At 43.9% G+C, this 21,191-nt stretch overlaps 1 protein-coding gene across 7 annotated transcripts in view; it reads right to left on the reverse strand.

Annotated features, from left to right (window-relative positions):
• SLC39A11 (solute carrier family 39 member 11) overlaps positions 1-21,191 on the reverse strand; it is a 465,983-nt gene that overhangs the window by 435,828 nt on the left and 8,964 nt on the right. The gene's annotated exons all lie outside the window — the stretch shown is intronic.

A 21,191-nucleotide genomic window follows, 5' to 3' on the forward strand; every position in this document is an offset into this window, starting at 1 on the left:
ATACAGATGAAGCTTTGGCCACTCGCCTGCCACTCACTCCTGCTGCGTGGCCCAGTTCCTAACAGGCCACAGACCAGTAAGTCTTGGGAGCTTGCTAGGGGTTGGGGACCCCTGCTTGAGAGGACATCCCTGTCAAAATCTCTAGTGACAGAGGAATCTATTTGGAAAAATTATAAAAGAGTTAAAATGTTATGAGCACAAGGTACTAGCATTGTCTCTATCACCCTCACTCAGTCTTTTGGAAAGACAAAAATGACAAAAGGCATTTTTAAAAATGAAATTGGCAAAGGTAACTGAATCAGTTGGATTGACTTGGCCAAAGGTACTACCGTTAGCTTTAATGGCAATCAGATCCACTCTCACTGGGATATACAGATTGACCCCTTATGAAATAATTACTGGAAGGCCTACGCTGCTAATAGAACCTCATGTATCTTTGACTCTTATAAACTCTAATATGATTAAATGCTGCAAGACTTTAACAAATTATGTCAAAATGTATTTTCACAGGGTAAAAGAAGCTTTTCAAGGCCAAGTGCGGTGGCGCATGCCTGTAATCCCAGCTACTACTCTGAAGGCTGAGGCAGGAAAATCACTTGAACCCAGGAGGCAGAGGTTGCAGTGAGCCGAGATCGCACCACTGCACTCCAGCCTGGGCGACAGAGCAAGGTTCCATCTCAAAAAATAATAATAATGATAAATAAATAAATAAAACTTATGACCACAAGATTATTACAAGGGTCAGATGAGGTAACGGATGAGAAAGTGCTTTGAAAAGTATAAAGCAGTAAACCAGTGTTACATAATAATATTTGGGGTTCCTGAGTCCATAAGATGCAAGTGTTCATTGCCATCAGCCCATGGATACTCCCCACCACACAGAAATCTTCATGCATAATTACGAAGTGTTCAGCAAATTCACATCTGTAATCTATTTAAAGTTTATGCACAGGCAATGACTGTGTGTCCCTACCTCCATCTTAAATACAACACTAATCCGTTTTCCCCTTGTTTATGTATTTAACAGGTATCTATTTTTTCCACGCTCCTGGAGAACTAACTCATTTAGCTCCAGGGCTGTCTTGGTTGATTTCTCTACAAGAAGACCAGAGCTTCAGAAATCGAGAGACGTTTCCAAAGAAATGCAATAGCAAAAAAAGGAAATAAAAAAAAAAGAAAGAAAACCTATGCATAGGTCGGTGTGAAGCCTCCCCTTCACCTGTGTGTCAGACACACAATTCTCACCATCGGGCCTGATGGTTCTATTTGGTTTGGTGTTCAGTGAGTCTGCAGAAACCAAGCACTGTGGCTCATGGCCATGAGCCAAAGTCAGATGTGGGATTGAAAGCCAGGGCACAGTGGCAGCAAAGATCAGCTTCCACCAACAAGCTATTTAAAAAGTTTGTCTCCCTGGTATTTTGTTCTTTCTTTTCTCTGGAGGGCACAGAAGCATTAAACAATCATGACTGAATTTATCCTCCCACCATTTGCACAAATTGGGAGGGAAAGGATTTCAGTCTCTGTGGAGCCTTGAGATCCCTGGAGGTTAAAGGACTTGTGGCTAATCATGGGGACTGTAAGCAGCTCAACTAGAAATACAGCCTAGGGCTCCAGACTCCCCATCTGTGCTGAAACACTCTCTTTATTACTGTGTAAGATGCAGTTCTGCTTCCTGGCTTCAGCTGCCCAGAGAAGACGTCCCCCTCTTTAAGGAAAGCAGCAGTATTGCAAAGGTGCTCACAGGGACTCCTAAGGTCGTATTCCTTAGGGTGGAAGCCACCAGGGAAGGGAAGTGGAATGAGGCCAAGAAAACCCCTTGATCCATCCAACAGCCAATCCTGTAGCCGGCAAACCTCTCCAGGCCCTGGGAAAAGCAGAGAGCAAGGATTCTCAGCCCATAATGTCAGCTCCTCTGGTCTCCATGCTTCTCTTCTCACCACACTTGGCAGAAGGGGGATGAGGGGTTGGTTCAATGAGAGGGGAAAAAACACAGTTTGGCACTGTATCCCCCTACTCTGCCCCATACCCCTGCCTGAGGAACACCAAGACAGGGCTTCCCCTTTCTCCCTCCTGCTCTTGGTCAGTGTCTTTATATCTATAAATCTATAAATTAAATTTATAAAATGAGATAGAGTCTCCCCAGCAAAGAGGGAAAGATATTGATTCTTGATTGTGGAAGAGAATTATTGGATCCTTAAAAAAAAAGACAAAGAAAAAGAAAAGGAGGCCAGGCTCACTGGCTCACGTCTGTAATCCCAGCATTTTGGGAGGCTGAGGCTGGCAGATCACTTGAGGTGAGGAGTTTGAGATCAGCCTGGCCAACATGGTGAAACCTCATCTCTACTAAAAATACACAGATTAGCTGGGCATGGTGGCGGGTGCCTGTGATCCCAGCTACTCAGGAGGCTGAGGCAGGAGAATCACTTGAACCCAGGAGGCAGAGGTTGCAGTCAGCCGAGATCGCACCACTGCACTCCAGCCTGGGCAATAGAGTGAGACTCCAGCTCAAAAAATAGAATAAAAATAAAAAGATAAAGGTAATACAGGAGCACGTTAACAAAACCAAGTCATGCTGAAGCTTAGAATATAAAAAAAGTTCTCTCTCCCCTGCCTCTTCCAATTCCACAGCCTGGGCATACCTGTTCTCAGGAGGTAAGGAATCCTTCCCTCAAGCAAAAAGATTCTGAAGTTATTAAGTTACTGCCAGCCACAGAATGTCACCTCACCCAACAGCTAATTCTTGCTTCCAGAACAACACAGCCCTTGGACTGAGAGTTTAGCTGAAATCCTTTCCTCTCAGCAGATCCAGAACACCTATGACTGATCTGGGCCCACAAAGGTTTTACCTCTCCGCTGCTTACAAACAGAGAACACATTAGGCTTAATTGGGGCTTCAAATTTTTTCCACCAATGCTTAAGTTAGCAAACTGAATAGACACTTAGAAAGCCAGCACTTCTTCTCACTGGATGGGAGCTGGTGCCCAAAGGGAAGCTCAGAGGCAGGACGGAGAAAACAAGACAAAGGGGAGGCCCAGTGTAGGGATCAAGTGACAGCTGAGAATGGCCACAATGAAGGCACTTGGTACCAAAAAAGGAATACTGATTCTGGAAGGATGGACTGTGAACAGGTGTCATCTCTGCGACGGAGAGGTGGTAGACAGCAAAGCATGGCCATGACATTTTGTAGGCTCCACCTACCGAGAACTAGAGACTAGAGAAACAGACTGTCCGGTTTCCACCTTCACCTTTTGGAGCTCTTCCACTGCCACGTAAAGAAGCCTGGGCTACACTACTGAACCACGAGCAACCACATGGAGAGGCCCAGGCAAAAGGCAACAAACACCAGGGCCCCAGACCTGAGTGAGGCCCTTGTACTCTCCAGTGTAGCGGAACTGCCAAATGACCGCAGCCTCATGACTGACCCCAGGCAAGACCAGCAGAAGAACCACCCAGCTGAGCCTAGCCAACCTAGAACCACGAGAAATAAATTGTTGTTGTCTTAAGCTACTAAGTTTTGAGATGTTTTCTAACCATACTCCATGTTTACTGTATGTTAACTACCCAACATCCATTACACCTACTTTGGCAAAAACACCTTAATTTGCTTTGGAGGAATCACTTTTCCCTCCATTATTCATCCTTACTATCTTTGTTATTTACTCTAATGGTGGGAGGAGGGAGGACAGGACACATGGCCCAGGCTTGGCCATGAATACACTACATCCCCTGACAATATACATTAGTATTCAGGGATGAGCACACATCCTGCTCAAGTTTCATGGGCCAGGAGTAATTGGCCTGTCATGGGAAACAGCCTGAAAGTGGAGCCACACAGGGAAAAGCAGGACCAGGAGATGGAGAAAAACCAGGTGCTGGTGACATCCTTTGATCCACAGAGTCTAGCAGTGCCCTGATACTAGTTCTACTCCTGGATTTTTTTTTTTTTTTTTTTTTTTTTTGAGACGGAGTCTCGCTCTGTCACCCAGGCTGGAGTGCAGTGGCGCGATCTCGGCTCACTGCAAGCTCCACCTCCTGGGTTCATGCCATTCTTCTGCCTCAGCCTCCCGAGTAGCTGGGACTACAGGCGCCCGCCACCATGCCCAGCTAATTTTTGTATTTTTAGTAGAGACGGGGTTTCACTGTGTTAGCCAGGATGGTCTTGATCTCCTGACCTAGTGATCCACCTGCCTCAGCCTCCCAAAGTGCTGGGATTACAGGTGTGAGCCACTGCACCCGGCCTACTCCTAGATATTTCAACTGCATAGACCAATACATTTTATTTCTTCTTTATGCCAGATTGAGTTAGGTTTTCTATCATTCATGATCCCAAAAGTCCTAGCTAATACAAACAGACTAAGGGACTTATTTTTATCGTATACCCTTTGTACTACTACTTGAATTTCTTACCAAGTTCGTGTATTACTTCTTCGTTTCAAATGAAACTAAAGAAAGAAATAACTCATTTTAAAAGCAACATACAAAATATACACTGAGAAGGTAAATCAATAACAGAATTAGGGCTAAAAGTTCTCTCTGCAGTAGCCACAAGAGTGCTGAGTGCTTGCTCTAGTTTCCATTCTGCCCTCTCTTTCAGTAACAGAATATCAACATTTAGCTGGGCAAACTACTGCATAGCTAAAACAACATGTGTCCCAGCATTCCTTGCAGCTACATTAGGTCATATTAATAAGTTCTGGCCAACGAAATGTAAGTGGACCTGCTGTGCAGGACTTTCAGGGAATCTACCTCCCTCCTGCCACTTTGCAGCATGGAAGGCAGATGTGATGACTTGAGCTCCAGCAACTACCTTGGGCCAGAAAGACAAAGGCTGCCCTTCTGGGCAAAGCAGTGAGCAAAAAAGGAGTCTAGATCCCTGCTGACTCCATGAACCTATTTTCCCAGCCATGGTCTCTAGATTTCTTCTACAGAAGAGGGGTCTTTCTTGTTTGAGCCACTATTTTTCAGGTCTCAGTTACTCTCAGTCAAATCTAATCCTCATAGATATGGATCACAAAAGCAGAGAAGCAGGGAACATCACCACCAGTACAACTAGTTGTAGGTGTCTAGGTTGCCATGGAGACCACCCCAACACATGCGGATTCCAAAGTACAAACTCACTCAAACGAGACAGACCTGATGTAAGCCTAAGAGACCCCCGGCTTCCTCATTTCTGGTAGAGTCCCCCTCAGTCCAACAGGCAGAACAGTGATGCCAAACTCTTTTAACAGCCCCTGGGGAGTTGGCCCCAGACACACAGTTCCTGTCATAAGCTTGAACAGCTTTGACTATTTTCACAATCAAAGGACTGCCAAGTCCTCTAGGTTCTCCAGCAGGACTATCTCTCACACTTCCCATCTCCTATGCCTCTGTCCAAAGTCAAAGCCTCATTATTACCTTTCATCTAAATTCAAGAACCTCCATCCTGTTTCTCAACTGCCAGCCTCCCCCTGTGCACACCCATGGCCAGTCTATCTGCTACCAACAGAATGTATTTCTTGAAAGCACAGCTCTGATCATGTCCCCTTCTCAAAAACCTCTCCAGGAACTCCCTCATCAATCTGGAGAACAGAGCACAACTCCCTTCTAAGGAACTATAAGTTGATCATGTATGGGCCCCAACCTACCTCTCTGGCATCACCTCCCAACCAAACGAATAACTATGCTGCCAACAGCCCTGTATTTTCCACTCTTATGCTTCCAATTTTCTGTTCCCTCTGCCTATAATGCATTTCCTTCTCCTACCCCCTCTTCCCCACTCCCATTCTTACTTGTCAAAACTCAACCTATCCCTCCCACCCAAGCTCATCCATGAAGAAATCCTAATTCCCCAACTAGAAGTAACCTCCCTGTCACTTGAGTTTCCAGCACCTTTTGTTCATTACCTTCTTAACAACCACATGCTGACCTGCCTCATAATGACAGGCAAATGTGACTTTTCTCCCCAGCTGACCTTGAGCTCCTTGCAGGGAGGGATTATATCTTGCTTCTTTGCATGCTCTCCCACAATGCCTTACACATAGTAAGTGCTCACTAAATGACTGAGGGCTTGGCCTGAAGACAGTTCTCTCCCTGCTCCCACGTTCTGAGCAGCTGTTCTCCAAAGAAAGAAACAAATGGTTATTCTGCAAACAGAACACGTTTGGGCCAACTCTAAAATTACACAGGCCCTTGACAAAGCTTTGATTACTGGCTCTTCTCCCCTTTTATGAGCAAGCCACTGCTAAAAAGCAATAATATGCAATCCAACCGCAGCCTCTCCACAAAGCACTTGTGTTAATAATCTGTACATGGATTTGGTCTTGACATGCAAAGGCTAAAGGACAAAACTGAACTAATATTAACTTTGATCCTTTGCACTCAGGGTATCTTCCAAAATAATTGACACTCAGTAAGTGGTTTTTCTTGTGATTGGTACTCAGATGCATAAGAAAAATGATGTCAGCTACTCCCTATTATTTAAATTGCAGCAGAAGACATTTAGATCAGATAAGTTTCCAACAAGCTAGCTAAACACTCAATTAGGTTACAAAAAAAAAGTATAAAGTCTTGCTTCACAAATGTCTTTGGGAACAATCTACTCCTACCATCTGTCTGGATTCGATGAAGTATTGTCCCGTCTGATGGCAGAGGGCTGCCTGAGATGACTCCCACAAGTCTCTGCCAGCCTGAGATTTTTCAGACATAGTATGTGATCCAACAGGCACTGTGCATCAAGAGAGAATTCAAACTCAAGCTCAAACTTTTCAAGCAGGAAAGATCCTGCCTGCCATCTTTCTTTTATGAGAGCCAAGGAGCCAGGCCCAGAGGACAGGCCCGAGTTCCCAGTTGGAGGCTGACCAGTATTGCATGACCAACCGGAAAATGAACCTGAAAGTATGACAACTGCCCCCAACTCAGGCTGGTAGCAAGATCAACCGGTCTTGAGAACCAAGACTAATGACAAGTATGAGCCTTCTATAGACAGGGCTGCAGCTAGACACGAGAGGTGACAGCCTCCTCCCAGGCTTCCATCATCCAAACTCCAGGGCCCCATCCTTTATGTCCAGAGCTCTTCTGACTGTGACCCGAACCCTAAGCATTAGCTCAGTTGAATTCTTAGCCTCAAAGTTACATGGAGCCTTTGAAGGGAGTCTGCTTTTTCCAAACACCAGCTCATCCTTCATTAAATCACAGTCCCGATTAGAACAGGGGTTCCCAGCTTTGGCTGCATGTCACAGTCACCTGGTGATATGGTTTGGCTGTGTCCCCACCCAAACCTCATCTTGAACTGTAGCTCCCACAATTCCCATGTGTTGTAGGAGGGACCCGGTGGGAGGAAACTAAATCATGGGGGCAGGCCGTTCCCATGCTCTTCTCATGATAGTGAATAAGTCTCATGAGATCTTCTGATTTTATAAAGGAGAGTTTCCCTACACAAGCTCTCTTCTCTTGTCTGCTGCCGTGTCAGATGTGCCTTTCACCTTCCGCCATGATTGTGAGGCTACCCCCAGGCACGTGGAACTGTTAAGTCCATTAAACCTCTTTTGTAAATTGCCCAGTCTTCCGTATGTCTTTATCTGCAGCATGAAAATGAACTAATACACCTGGGGAGCTCTAAAAATTACTGGTGCCTTATCCTAGGGTCCCTCCATCCCCTAACCTCAGAGATTCTGTGGTAGTTAATCCACAGTATGTTCAGGGCATTGGGGTTTTTTTGAAGCTCTCCAGGTGATTCTAACGTGCAGCCAGGGTGGAGAACCAATGCAACAGAATGAAGAGAACTTCCCCAAAGCCAGAGAACTCCCTGGAAGTGAACTACCAAGGACATGAGGCCAAGTTAGCTGACTCTGCTAGACGACAGGTGATAGTGACCGTTGCAAATTTGAGTGTTGCTTGAGCTAGCTTTCCCTCACAATCTCAAATGGCACACTTCTGGCTTGGCCATCTGTCTTGAAACAGTTTCCTTTGTGACAAGAAGAATGGAGCAAAAGGGCCCAGATAACTCATCATGCTTCACTCACAAAGCCAGCCCCTGAGGATTCTTTGAAGGCAAACGTTGAGCAAAGGAAGACTTGCTGCAGCACTGAGCTCCCAAATGAAGAGCAAGCCTTGTTTGGGAGGGTCCACCACAAAGTGGTGACATCGTGACCCCCTGGAAATCACCCAGTTGGGAACAGCAGACATTCCAGGGAGCATTCTTCCAGCACAGTGGTCCTGATGGCTCTTGCTCAGGCAGTTCACTGCCACCAGACCTCAGAAAACCGTGTCATAAACACTGCATCAGGGGCCAGCAAACTTCTTCTCTCCAGGGCCAGATAGTAAATATTTTAGGCTTTGGGGCCATAGAGTCCTGTAGAAGCTATTCAACTCTACCATTGCAGTCCAAAAGCAATTACATGCAATATTTCCGCAAATAGGCATGGCTGTGTTCCAACAAATCTTTATTTACAAAAACAGGCAGCAGGCTGAATTTAAGGCACCCGTGTACTTTGCCTCTCTCTCCACTGAAACACAACTTCCTTACACACAGAGGCCATCTCCCATCACTTCTTCAAACCACTGGCACTCGGTACAGTGACTGCAATACAGCAAGTTCTCAATAAATGCTAAACAAACAAAAGAATGAATGAATAAAAAAATGAGCCCATTGCCCTAAAGGAATATCTATTAAACATCTACCTGTTCCTACAGAGAAACCAACAAGAGTTACTGCAACTTTAGAGCACTTACCCCTGACTATTTAAACTGAATCTCTAGGCCCTTATTAACCTTCTGTCTGTCACTCACATATAGTCACTCCCGCCATCTCCTTCATAGGAACAGGGAAGGATGCCCCCAAACAAAGAGGAAGATCTTCCCAGGGAGAACACTGTGGCCCTATCAATACAGAGGCCCAGGCCTGCAGGGAAAAGCAGAAAGGTAGGAGGGGAGGCAGGGGTGCCAGCCACTCACTCACGCAGTCAGAGTATGAACGTGGGAGGAAAGGGGAAGGGGATGGGGACAGACAGGGACTGTTTGCAGGGCTCCGAGCAGGCCTCAGGGCCACACCAACCCAGTTGCTCAATAGGACAACAGCATACACGTGGGCTCATGCGTCAAGACAAAGGCTGTTACTTCCTATCGCGGCACAGAGAAGGTGACGTATATCACTTCCTCCCCCACACTGTGGATAATGACATTGGAAATCTGAAGCACGAAACTGAAAAGAAAAAATACAAAAATAATAATCATCACCTGTCTCCTTCCTGAGTGTTTTGCTTCCCTTTCTTCTTCCCTCCTTCCCCACTTTGTGCCACCCCCTTTTCTTGAAGCAAGACTTCGTCTTCCTCCCAGCGGAATCGGGAGTCAGGGAGCCTCAAGCTCACAAAAACCACTAGTGTTTGGGGGCTGGGAGTGTCAGGCCAGCAGTCAGGCTTGTCTCTCAAAATATGTTCAGGGTCTCCTGCCCGTGCCTCACGTGGTTTGAGAATGTTCACCTTTGCCAATGCACAGCCATTTTCTCATTGGAAATTGACCATCAGCGGTCTTTAAAAATAAAATGCTGACTGGGCGCATGCCTGTAATCCCAGCACTTTGGGAGGCTAAGGTGGGAGGATCACTTGTGGTCAGGAGTTCAAGACCAGCCTGGTCAACATGGTAAAATTTTATCTCTACTAAAAATACAAAAACTAGCTGGACATGGTGGCAGGCACCTGTAAGCCCAGCTACTCGGGAGGCCAAGGCACAAGAATCTCTTGAACCCAGGAGGCGGAGGTTGCAATGAGCCAAGATTGTGCCACTGCACTCCAGCCTGGGTGACGGAGTGGGACTCCACCCCAAAAATAAAACAAAATAAAATGCCAACTCCTCATCACATAAAATCTAAGGGTCCTAATGCCCCGATTATGAGAGTGTGGAGTGCCAGTGTCTTGTAGCATTGCTATACAGAAAGCAACACGTCAGCAGGCAGTGGGTGCCCACAGCACCTGTGCCATGGACCCGGCAACCACGCTGTGAATAATGGTTAGAGAGGGACCCTCCCCCATGTCCTCTTCAGGCACCAGGCCACACTGGGCTTGTCAAATGGGGCATCTGGGGCAGGTAGCTCAAGGTCCTACCAAACCAACCCTATTACACCATCTCACCTCTTTGTTGAGTGCCCACGCAAAATGCAGCCGTAGCCCTAAGACAGACAAAAGTCACCTCCCTTGTTATTGCATACCAGTGCAGAACAAGCAAACCCGCAAAGAATAGAACCTTGGAGGCCCTGGGGCTCCCCAACTCCCTAAACCCTTAAAAAGCAAATTTAAGAGAGGAGTTACACCCTAGACAACTGTCCCAAAACTTCCAAGGTCAGGCCTAGGAAGTCAGGCCTCAGTGATGCTGGGGACGGATCTGCTCTTGGTCCAAGCACTCTCTGGCTCTCTCCTTTATCCCTGGGAGGTCACCATCCCAGGGAGGTCATCTCAGGGTCTTTCATTTCTCCCAGCCTCCTAAAAACCACAGCTCAGAGGGACAGCAATGATCTTTGCAGGAGCCCATGAGCCCATTCCCTGCATATGGTCTTGTGCTGCTCTGGTTGTGGCCCAGCCAATCTCAGTGTGGTCCAAGACACCTCACATTCCAATTCCATAAAAAGTCTCCGAGAAAACATATCAGGCTTCCCTACCTCTCAGGCAGTAAGATGGGGGAAAAAAAAAAGGTAGCAGCAATTATTAATTTCTCAATCCAGGATCTATAGAGTCGATAGTATAAAAGCTAGCATTTCCAAAGACCCAGTTCAATGACTGCTCCCTCCCCTGCACTTACCCTCAATCATATTTACTCTAGAATAAACCTTTCCAGGGGCCTTGCTCAAATATCCCTGACTTCATGCTACAATTATTCTCCTCCATGCCCACCGCCCCAAGACAGAGTCTTGCTCTGTCACCCAGGCTACAGTGCAGTGGTGTAATCTCGGCTCACTGCAACCTCCGCCTCCTGGGTTCAAGCAATTCTCCTGCCTCACCCTCCCGAGTAGCTGGGATTAAATGCGTCCACCACCACGCCTGGCTAATTTTTTGTATTTTTAGTAGAGACAGGGTTTCACCGTATTGGCCAGGCTGGTCTTGAACTCCTGACCTCGTGATCCACCCACCGTGGCCTCCCAAAGTGCTGGGATTACAGGCGTGAGCCACCGTGCCCAGCCATGCTACAATTTAAGTCCATTTCTTTCCATCCAGCTCTCTTTGGAAATGGAGAACAGCTGGTCACCATCCTGCCTCCAGACTCAAAGGCCATCACTGGAGAGCATCATTAACTTCCAACAGTGAGCCAGTTATTTGGAAAAAACATTATTCAACACTTGCTGCACAAACGCAGACTTGGCCAAAGCCTCCTTAATAACATCATGTCTTTCATAAGAAACCTGCTCCCAATGGGATAAAATCATAGATATTAAATTGCCTTTTCATGCCTAGAAGTAAGTTTCTTGATTGGTAGACTGTCTTTCTCTTCTGCAGCTTCATGGTCCTATTATTCCACATGAGTGCTTCTTCCTTGATAGAACAGGCATTGATGTAGAGATTCCTAGTTGGTTCAAGCCTTGCCAAAGAGACACAGCAGATCCACAGCAAAGAAAATTAAAATGGTGATCCCCGATGTTTCAGCCACTCCAAATTCATCCAGATGTCTTTTGGGACAATGACTGCCTTCTCATTCACATGACAATGATATTCAACTGCATGCTTAATTTTACCAATGAATCATATCCCTAAGTAGGTGAACCAAAATGTAACTGAAACACTTCACAATTACCTTACAATGAAAAGATGTTTGCTAACCTGTGCTGCAATTCATCCCTTTAAATATGCAGAAACAACGAGCTCTTCATGAACCTTCCGTTCCAATGTCCTCATTTCTCAGCAGAGTCAGCTGAGGTACAGGAAGGCCAATGAGCTTGCCCAAGGTCACTCTGCCAAATACTGGCAGCCCCTGACATCTTATCTGGGTTTCATCCTCCCTCTGTCATCATCTAGCAATTTTCAATTCTAAATAAGACATTTGCTCTCCCCAGACTTGTTTCTTGTCTGTAAACAAAGGCAGCTGGACCAGACATCAGCTCAGAGGCACTGTGGTGTAAGAGTGGAAATTCTACAGTCAGACTATGGGTTCAAATCCTGGATCTGAGGCCGGGCACAGTGGCTCACGCCTATAATCCCAGCACTTTGAGAGGCCAAGGTGGGTGGATCATCTGAGGTCAGGAGTTCGAGACCAGCCTGGCCAACATGGCAAAACTCCATCTCTACTAAAAATACAAACATTAGCTGGGCGTGGTGGTGGGTGCCTATAATCACAGCTACTAGGGAGGCTGAGGCAGGAGAATCACTTGAGCCTGGGAGGCGGAGGTTGCATTGAGCTGAGATCACGCCATTGTACTCTAGCCTGGCTAGGTAGTAAAAAAAAAAAAAAAACAAATCCCAGATCTGCTCACCATGTGATACTGAACAGTTTATTTAAATTCACTGATCCTGTAAAGTGGGGAGGAATAATAGTAACTGGTATATACCTCAAAGAGTCATTATTATAAAATTAACTTAGATGATCTAGGTAGAGTGTTTGACAGAACACCTTGTACACAGTAAGGACTCAATAAATATAAGGTATTCTAATCACCTAAAATCTTTTCCAGCCTTGAAGTTGTATTACTCTAGGATCCTGAGAGGGAATAATGACGTTTTTAATGGTAACCATTCTCCCTACTAAGTTCATGACGCAGGCAAAAAAAAAAAAAAAATCAAGGCTAGACACAGGTACTGATGAGAGAAAGACAATGATTACTAGAGACTTGGAGAGTAATTGAAGGAGTCAGGAGAAAAATTGGCAAATAAATTCCAAGATGAGACATTAGGAAGACATGATTAACACTTCCAGGGCCCTGCTAATGAGAAAAAACAACCTGCAAAATATATTTTTGCTAAGCATATTTAAAATACGCTTGTCCTTTGTTCCCGGAATCTCTTACAGAAACACCTATTTTGGTGAACAATTATATATTGTATAAATACGTCACTGCAGCATTATATCACAGATGTATTGCAATGTATGCACAACAGATACATAAATGTATACAAACCAACTGTAACACCATGCTACAGTGCTGTGCAGACATCTGTGCAAGGTACAATGGGACTCTGGTCAACTGTCTTGTAGCCAGTTTTGTCTTTTTCAAGACATATATTCAAAGCATCTCAGAACTGGGTTGAGGGAGCAAAGCCTTTATGGTATCATGCATTACGGCACATTTCACTGACCTGACACTACGTGTGCATAATACAATTTCTCCAAGGATACAGACTCAGGATTGACACTAGTGACCTATGAGAAGGAAGGGGAAGAGACGAGGGGACTTTCTTCCTTTTTTTATTACATCTGAATTTTTCCACATTCTACTCTCTGGTTAGAGATGATACAACAAATTCTCTAGACCCGGGTTTCTCAGCCTTGGCATGACTGGCACTTGGGGTTGGAGAGTCCTTTGTGGCTGTGATGCATCATGTCCTGTGTGTCGCAGGATGTTAAGTAGCATCCCTGGCCTCTACCCACTAGATACCAACGTGGCAAATGTGCTAAATGCCACCTGGAGGGCAACATGGCCCTCAGTTAAGAGCCACTGCCCCAGCCAATGAGTTGGCCTTATTAAACATAATTTATTCCATGATAAGCGCAAGCCACTGTGACTGCCCAGGCCACCCGGGCCACACTGCCTTTCCCTAGTTCAGGGAAACATGTATGAGAATCCACTTTGAGTTGTTAAAATCCCCCGGGTTCAAGTCCCAACTGTCTCCCGCATGATGTTCTGACATTTCCCTATGCATCTGGGAACCTACCAGGAGTTTCTTTGTGCAACTACCTCATATTCAAGGACAATGCTTGTTGTTGCTGTTTTGGGACTGAATTTCACTCCTGTTGTCCACGCTGGAGTGCTATGGCACGATCTTGGCTCACTGCAGCCTCCCCCTCCCAGGCTCAAGTGATTCTCCTGCCTTAGCTTCTCAACTAGCTGAGATTATAGGCGCATGTCACCATGCCTGGCTAATTTTTGGTTTTGTTTTGTTTTTTTGATACAGACAGGGTTTCTCCATGTTGTCCAGACTGGTCTCAAACTCCTGAGCTTGAACCCGGGAGGTGGAGGTTGCAGTGAGTCGAGATCGCGCCATTGCACTGCAGCCTAGGCAACAGAGTGAGACTCCGTCTCTACCTACCTATCTACGTACCTCCCTACTTACCTAACTACCTGTCTGTCTATCTATCTACATCTGATCTATCTGCATATTTATATGCCTAAAATGGTATCTTCTGCAACTACTTAAACTGGAGACAAAAACATTTTAAATGTCAACTTACAAATGAGTGATGGGGCACTCAGTTTTTCAAACTAAGTGATCTGACTTCCTCTGCCTCTCAAAGTGCTGGGATTATAGGCATGAGATAGCGCGTCTGGCTCAAGGACACTTTTAGAAAAGTAAATAATTTCTTTCTGATAAATACAGACACATAATCTTTAGAGTATCTTTCTTTCTACTGACTACTTTAAAAGTCAGAAGTACAACTATCTGAGCTCCTCATTCGTGATAATACACTGGCCTTGTGATTTCTTTTTAAGGAAATTACATCTTAAATGTTCACGTTTCATGCTCCCAAATTCATTCTTCATGTCCTGAAAACTTCGTACACTCTATCCGGTTTTTTTGTTTGTTTGTTTCCTTTCTTGTTTGATTTTAGTTTTTGTCTTTTGCTATGTGAATCTTACAATAGCTTCTGATCTAAAAGAGTAACCTAAAACAAGATTCCGAAATGCCTGATCAACAGCTGAAGACAGCAAAAACACAGTTCTTCAAACTTTGTTTCACTGTACCCCCATAAGAATTTTGAAAAACAGCCAGGAACGGTGTCTCACTCACGCCTGTAATCCCAGCAATTTGGGAGGCCAAGGTGGGCAAATCACAAGGTAGGGGTTCAAGACCAGCCTGGCCAACATGGGGAAACCCCGTCTCTACTAAAAATACAAAAATTAGCCGGGTATGGTGGCATGCACCTGTAATCCCAGCTACTTGGGAGGCTGAGGCAGTAGAATCACTTCAACCCGGGAAGCGGAGGTTGCAGTGAGCCGAGACCACACCACTACACTCCAGCCTGGGTAACAGAGCAAGCAAGACTCCATCTCAGAAAAAAAAAAAAGAATTTTGAAAAACTAAGTGCCCCATCACTTATTTGTAAGTTGATATTTAAAATGTTTTTGTCTCCAGTTTAAGTAGTTGCAGAAGATACCATTTTAGGCATATAAATATGCAGATAGATCAGATATAGATAGATAGACAGGTAGGTAGATGGGTAGTTAGGTAAGTCTTTTTTTTTTTTTTTTTTTTGAGACAGAGTCTCACTCTGTTGCCTAGGCTGCAGTGCAATGGCGTGATCTTGGCTCACTGCAACCTCCACCTCCCGGGTTCAAGTGATTCTCCTGCTTCAACCTCCCGAGTAGCTGGGATTACAGGTGCGTGCCACCACGCCTGGCTAATTTTTGTTTTTTGTCTTTTTATAGTAGAGACAGGAATTCGCCATGTTGGCCAGGCTGGTCTTAAGCTCCTGACCTCAGGTGATCCACTCACCTCAGCCTCCCAAAGTGATGGGATTACAGGTGTGAGCCAGCAGCCCAGCCTATCTCATCAGTCTTTTAAGTGAATCCTGCAGGACCTAAATAGAGACCTAAATAATTCCCAATGATGGGAATTATTCCCATCATTATCCACTTAAAAACAGAATACATAAACAAGCCTATGTTTCTTTGTTTGATGCACTTTTGTTTTCATGTTACATTTTACACACACACACACACATACACAAATGTACCATAAGCTAACTCTTTTTCAAAAGCCAAAAAATTTACATCATTGCTTTTTCTGCTTGACTTGTATTTCAATTCTATTTCACCACAGAATATATCCTAAAGCAACTTATATTTATACTAGAAAATCTATTATTGATTTCTTTTGTTTTGTTTTGTTTTGTTTTGTTTTGTTTTTTTTGAGATAGAGTCTCTCTGTTGCCCAGGCTGGAGTGCAAGGGTGCAGTCTCGGCTCACTGCAACCTCTGCCTCCCCGGTTCAAGCAATTCTCCTGCCTCAGCTTCCCAAGTAGCTGGGATTAGAGGCATGTGCCACCATGCCCAGCTAATTTTGTGTTTTTAGTAGAGATGGGGTTTTACTATGTTGGTCACACTGGTCTCAAACTTCTGACCTCAGGTGATCCACCCACCTCGGCCTCCCAAAGTGCTAGGATTACAGGCCCGAGCCACCACACCCAGCCATATTATTGATTTCTTTATCACACTTTCCTGCCATATAATTATCTGCATACATTTTAGATGAAAACCCTCAGTAAAATCAGCATAGAAGGGACATACCTTAAGGTAATAAAAGTCATCCAGGACAAACCCACAACCAACATTATACTGAAAGGAGAAAAGTTGAAAGCATTCCCCCTGAGAACTGGAACAAGACAAGGATGCCCACTTTCACCACTTCCATTCAATGTAGTACTAGAAGTCCCAGCCACAGCAATCAGACAAAAGAAAGAAAGAAAGAAAGAGCATCCAAATCGGTAAAGAGGAAGTCAAACATCACTGTTTGCCGACGATACGATCGTATACCTAGAAAACCCTGAAGACTCATCCAAAAAGCCTCTAGAACTGATACATAAATTCAGCAAAGTTTCAGGATACAAAATTAATGATACATATCAGTAGCTCTGCTTTACACCAACACCAATAAAGCTGAGAATCAAAGCAAAAACTCAACCCCTTTTACAATAGCTGCAAAATAATAATAATAATAATACTTAGGAATATACCTAACCAAGGAGGTGAAAGACCTCTACAAGGACTGCAGAAAGAAGTTATAAATAACACAAACACATGGAAATACCTCCCATGCACACGGATGGGTAGAATCAATATTGTAAAAATGACCACACTGCCAAAAGCAATCTACAAATTCAATGCAATTCCCATCAAAATACCACCATCATTCTTCACAGAACTAGAAAAAATCATCCTAAAATTCATATGGAACCAAAAAAAGAGCCCACATTGCCAAAGCAAGACTAAGCAAACAGAACAAATCTGGAGGCATCACACTACCCAACTTGAAACTATACTTTAAGACTACAGTCACCAAAACAGCATGGTACTGGTATAAAAAGGCATGTAGACCAATGGAACAGAATAGAGAACCCAGAAATAAAGGCAAATACTTACAGCCAACTGATCTTCTACAAAGCAAATAAAAACAGAAAGTGGAGAAAGGACATCCTATTCAACAAATGGTGCTGGGATAATTGGAAAGCCACATACAGAAGAATGAAACTGGATCTTCATCTTTCACCTTATACAAAAAAATCAACTTAAGATGGATCAAAGACTTAAATGCAAGACTTGAAACCATAAAAATTCTAGAAGATAACACTGGAAAAACCCTCTAGACATTGACTTAGGCAAAGATTTCAAGACCAAGAACCCAAAAGCAACTGCAACAAAAACAGTGATAAATAGATAAGACTTATAAACTAAAAAGCTTCTGTAAGCCAGGCACAGTGGCTCACGCCTGTGGTCCCAGCACTTTGGGAGGCTGAGGCAGGAAGATCATTTGAGGTCCAGAGTTCAAGACCAGACTGGCCAACATGGTGAAACTCCGCCTCTACTGAATATACAAAAATTAGCCAGGCATGGTGGTGGGCACCTATAATCCCAGCTACTTGGGAGGCTGATGCAGGAGAATCGTTTGAACCTTGGTGACAGAGAATGCAGTGAGCTGAGATTGCGCCACCACCCTCCAGCCTGGGTGACAGAGTGAGGCTCCATCTCAAAATATAATAAAATAAATAAATAAATAATAAAAAGCTTCTTCACAGCAAAAGAAATAATCAGCAAACAAGCAACCCACAGAGTGGGAGAAAACCTCTGCAATCCATACATCTGACAAAGGATCAATACCCAGAATTTACAAAGAACTCAAACAAATCAGCAAGAAAAAAAACAAACAATCCCATCAACAAGTGGGCTAAGGACATCAATGGACAATTCTCAAATGAAAATATACAAATAGCCAACAAACATAAGATAAAACGCTCAACATCACTAATGATCAGGGAAACGCAAATCAAAACCACAATGCAACGCCACCTGACTCTTGCAAGAATGGCCATCATCAAAAAATCAAAAAATAATAGATGTTGGCATGGATGTGGTGCAAAGGGAACATTTTTACATGGCTAGTGGGAATATAAACTAACACAACCACTATGGAAAACAGTGTGGAAGTTCCTTAAAGAACCAAAAATAGATCTACCATTGGATCCAGCAATCCCACTACTAGGTATCTACTCAGTGGAAAAGAAGTCATTATACGAAAAAGATACTTGCACACACGTTTAGAGCAACACAATTCACAACTGCAAAAATATGGAACCAGCCCAAAGGCCCACCAATCAAGGAGTGGATAAAGAAAATGTGATATACACACACACACACACACACACACGTATGTAAGTATGTGTGTGTGTATATATATATATATTATATACATGGCCCAATCTATATATATATATATATCATGGACTACTACTCAGCCATAAAAAGGAATGAAATAATGGTATTCGCAGCAATCTGGACGGAATTGGAGACCATTATTCTACGTGAAGTAACTCAGGAATGGAAAACCAAACATTGCGTGTCTTCACTTACAAGTGGGAGTTAAGCTAGTCATATGAATGATACAATGGACTTTGGGGACTGGTGGAAAGGGTCGGGGGGTGGGGGTGAGCAATAAAAGACTACCTATGAGGTACAGTGTACATTGCTTGGGTGCACAAAAATCTCAGAAATTACCACTAAAGAACTTATCCTTTTAACCAAACATCACCTGTTTCCCCCAAAACCTACTGAAATTTTTTAAAAAAAGGCACAAATAAATAAATGTCTACATTTTAATTTAATTTTTTAAATTTTCCTGTGAGCCTAGGGCTCTAAATGCTTACATAACAATTTCCTGGATTTAATAATGATAACTATTAGTGATAGGAAACAGATTCATAAGAATAAATATATAATAAACTATTTCATAATTATTAAACATTACAAAGCAAAATGTTATTTGAAATGTATATGTTAGTGAATGGGGCTTTATTCTTGTTTTTTCAATTCATTCATCTATATGAGGATAGTTATTAAGTAGTCATTACTAGACTAAGACAGAGTTCATCAATTCTATTTTTATTTTTATTTGGTTTTTTGCTTTTTTGTTTTTTCTTTTTCATAACATAAGCAAAGAGAAAATGTGATCGTATAAATGAGAGGATAGGAGAAAAAAAGAGATGTTGTGTTAAAATACTGGCATTCTGTTCTTTGTACTCTTTCAAGTCTCAGGCCCAAAATCCCAGGATAGTCCATCATGGAAAATTACTTTCAAGGATCTCTCTGCAGACAATTTGATTAGCTCCACCTTCAAAGGACAGGACAGCATCAGAACTGCTAAAGGAATTGTGGGCCAGGCATGGTGGCTCACACCTGTAATCCCAGCACTTTGGGAGGCCGAGTCAGGTAGACCACCTAAGGTCAGGAGTTCGAGACCAGCCTGGCCAACACGGCAAAACCCCATCTCTACTAAAAATACAAAAAAAATTAGCCAGGTGCAGTGGCGCACACCTGTAATCCCAGTTACTTGGGAGCCTGCAGCAGGAGAATTGCTTGAACTTGAGAGGCGGAGGTTGCAGTGAGCCAAGATCCAGCCACTGCACTCCAGCCTGGACAACAGAGGGAGACGCCACCTCAAAAACAAACAAACAAAAAATGGACTTGTTCCCAGTGATTAGAGATAGGGCCCTTCACTTTCTCCATGCCAGCACCAACATTCCAAGGGGACCTCCATGTCTGCCTGAAGACCATGCCACCCAGAGACAAGGTCATAAGGCAAGAGCATCTTTCTTGTGTAAGGTGGAAAAGGGAAGCTGTGCCAAGGAAGGAAGGAAAGGAGGGCTGGCTTCCCCGGCATTCTCAGGCACAGCAGTTATAGGGAAGAGAACACATGGAAGCTGAGGATCTAGAAACTAATTTTCTCAATACTCTCTGTGCATCTGTGTATGGCTCAGAAAGGACAGCGTTTTGACAGAACAGTGGCTCCAGTCTAACAGCTACTGACTCAGATGGCCTCTGGCAGGCTCCACCTCCAGGCTAGATTTTCCAGATCGCAGGGCTATAAAAACTGAGGAAAGAAACCTGATCAACTAAAAGGGAAATCCACATATTACATGCCTTTTGATATGGGTGATACATCTGCAATACACAGCACCATGACATCTTCATGCCTGAAAATGGAATCTGAACTAATCAAGACTCCAGGTCCAACTCCTAGCTTACAGGAAATACAGGGGACTGAGGAACAAGCTAGACAGCACCACAAGGAAGTAATCAGCCAACATTCCAGAGACAAATGACCCAGTTTCTCCAACAAATTACTAGCATGAAAAAAAATGAACTGTTAAAAAATTAAAGAGACTTAAAAGATATAACAAACAAATGCAATGTAGAAACCTTGTTTGGACTCCAATTATAACAAAACAATATTAGATGACACCTTTAGAAAGATGGAGAAAATCTGAATATGGACTGGATGTTAGATCATAAAAAAGAATTATTAATTTGGTAGGTATAACGGCCATGTGATTATGTTTATTTTTAAAAAGTCATTCAGTTAGACACGTGTGTTGAATTTACAGGTGGAATTACATGATGTCTGGGATTTGCTTTTACAAAATATTCTAACCTCCCAAGAAGGTTGGGGGAGGACAGGTGAATTGAGATTAGCAAAATGTCAACAATGATTGCAGTTGGGAGATGGGTATCAGGGATGCATCACAGGCTTCTATCCACAATTTTTACATATTTAACAATGTCTATAATATGCTGGGTCCCATAACTCAAACCTGTAATCCCAACACTTTTGGAGGTCTAGGCAGGTGGATCACTTGAGCCCAGGAGTTCAAGACCAGCCTGGGCAACATGGTGAAACCCTAGCTCTGCAAAAACTCAAAAAATCAGCCAAGTATGGTGGCACATGCCTGCAGTCCCAGCTACTCAGGAAGCTGAGTTGACAGGATCACTTGAGCCCAGAGAGGTTGAAGCTGCAGTGAACCGTGATTGTG

Source organism: Piliocolobus tephrosceles, chromosome 16, assembly GCF_002776525.5.
Source record: "Piliocolobus tephrosceles isolate RC106 chromosome 16, ASM277652v3, whole genome shotgun sequence".
Lineage (NCBI taxonomy): Eukaryota > Metazoa > Chordata > Mammalia > Primates > Cercopithecidae > Piliocolobus > Piliocolobus tephrosceles.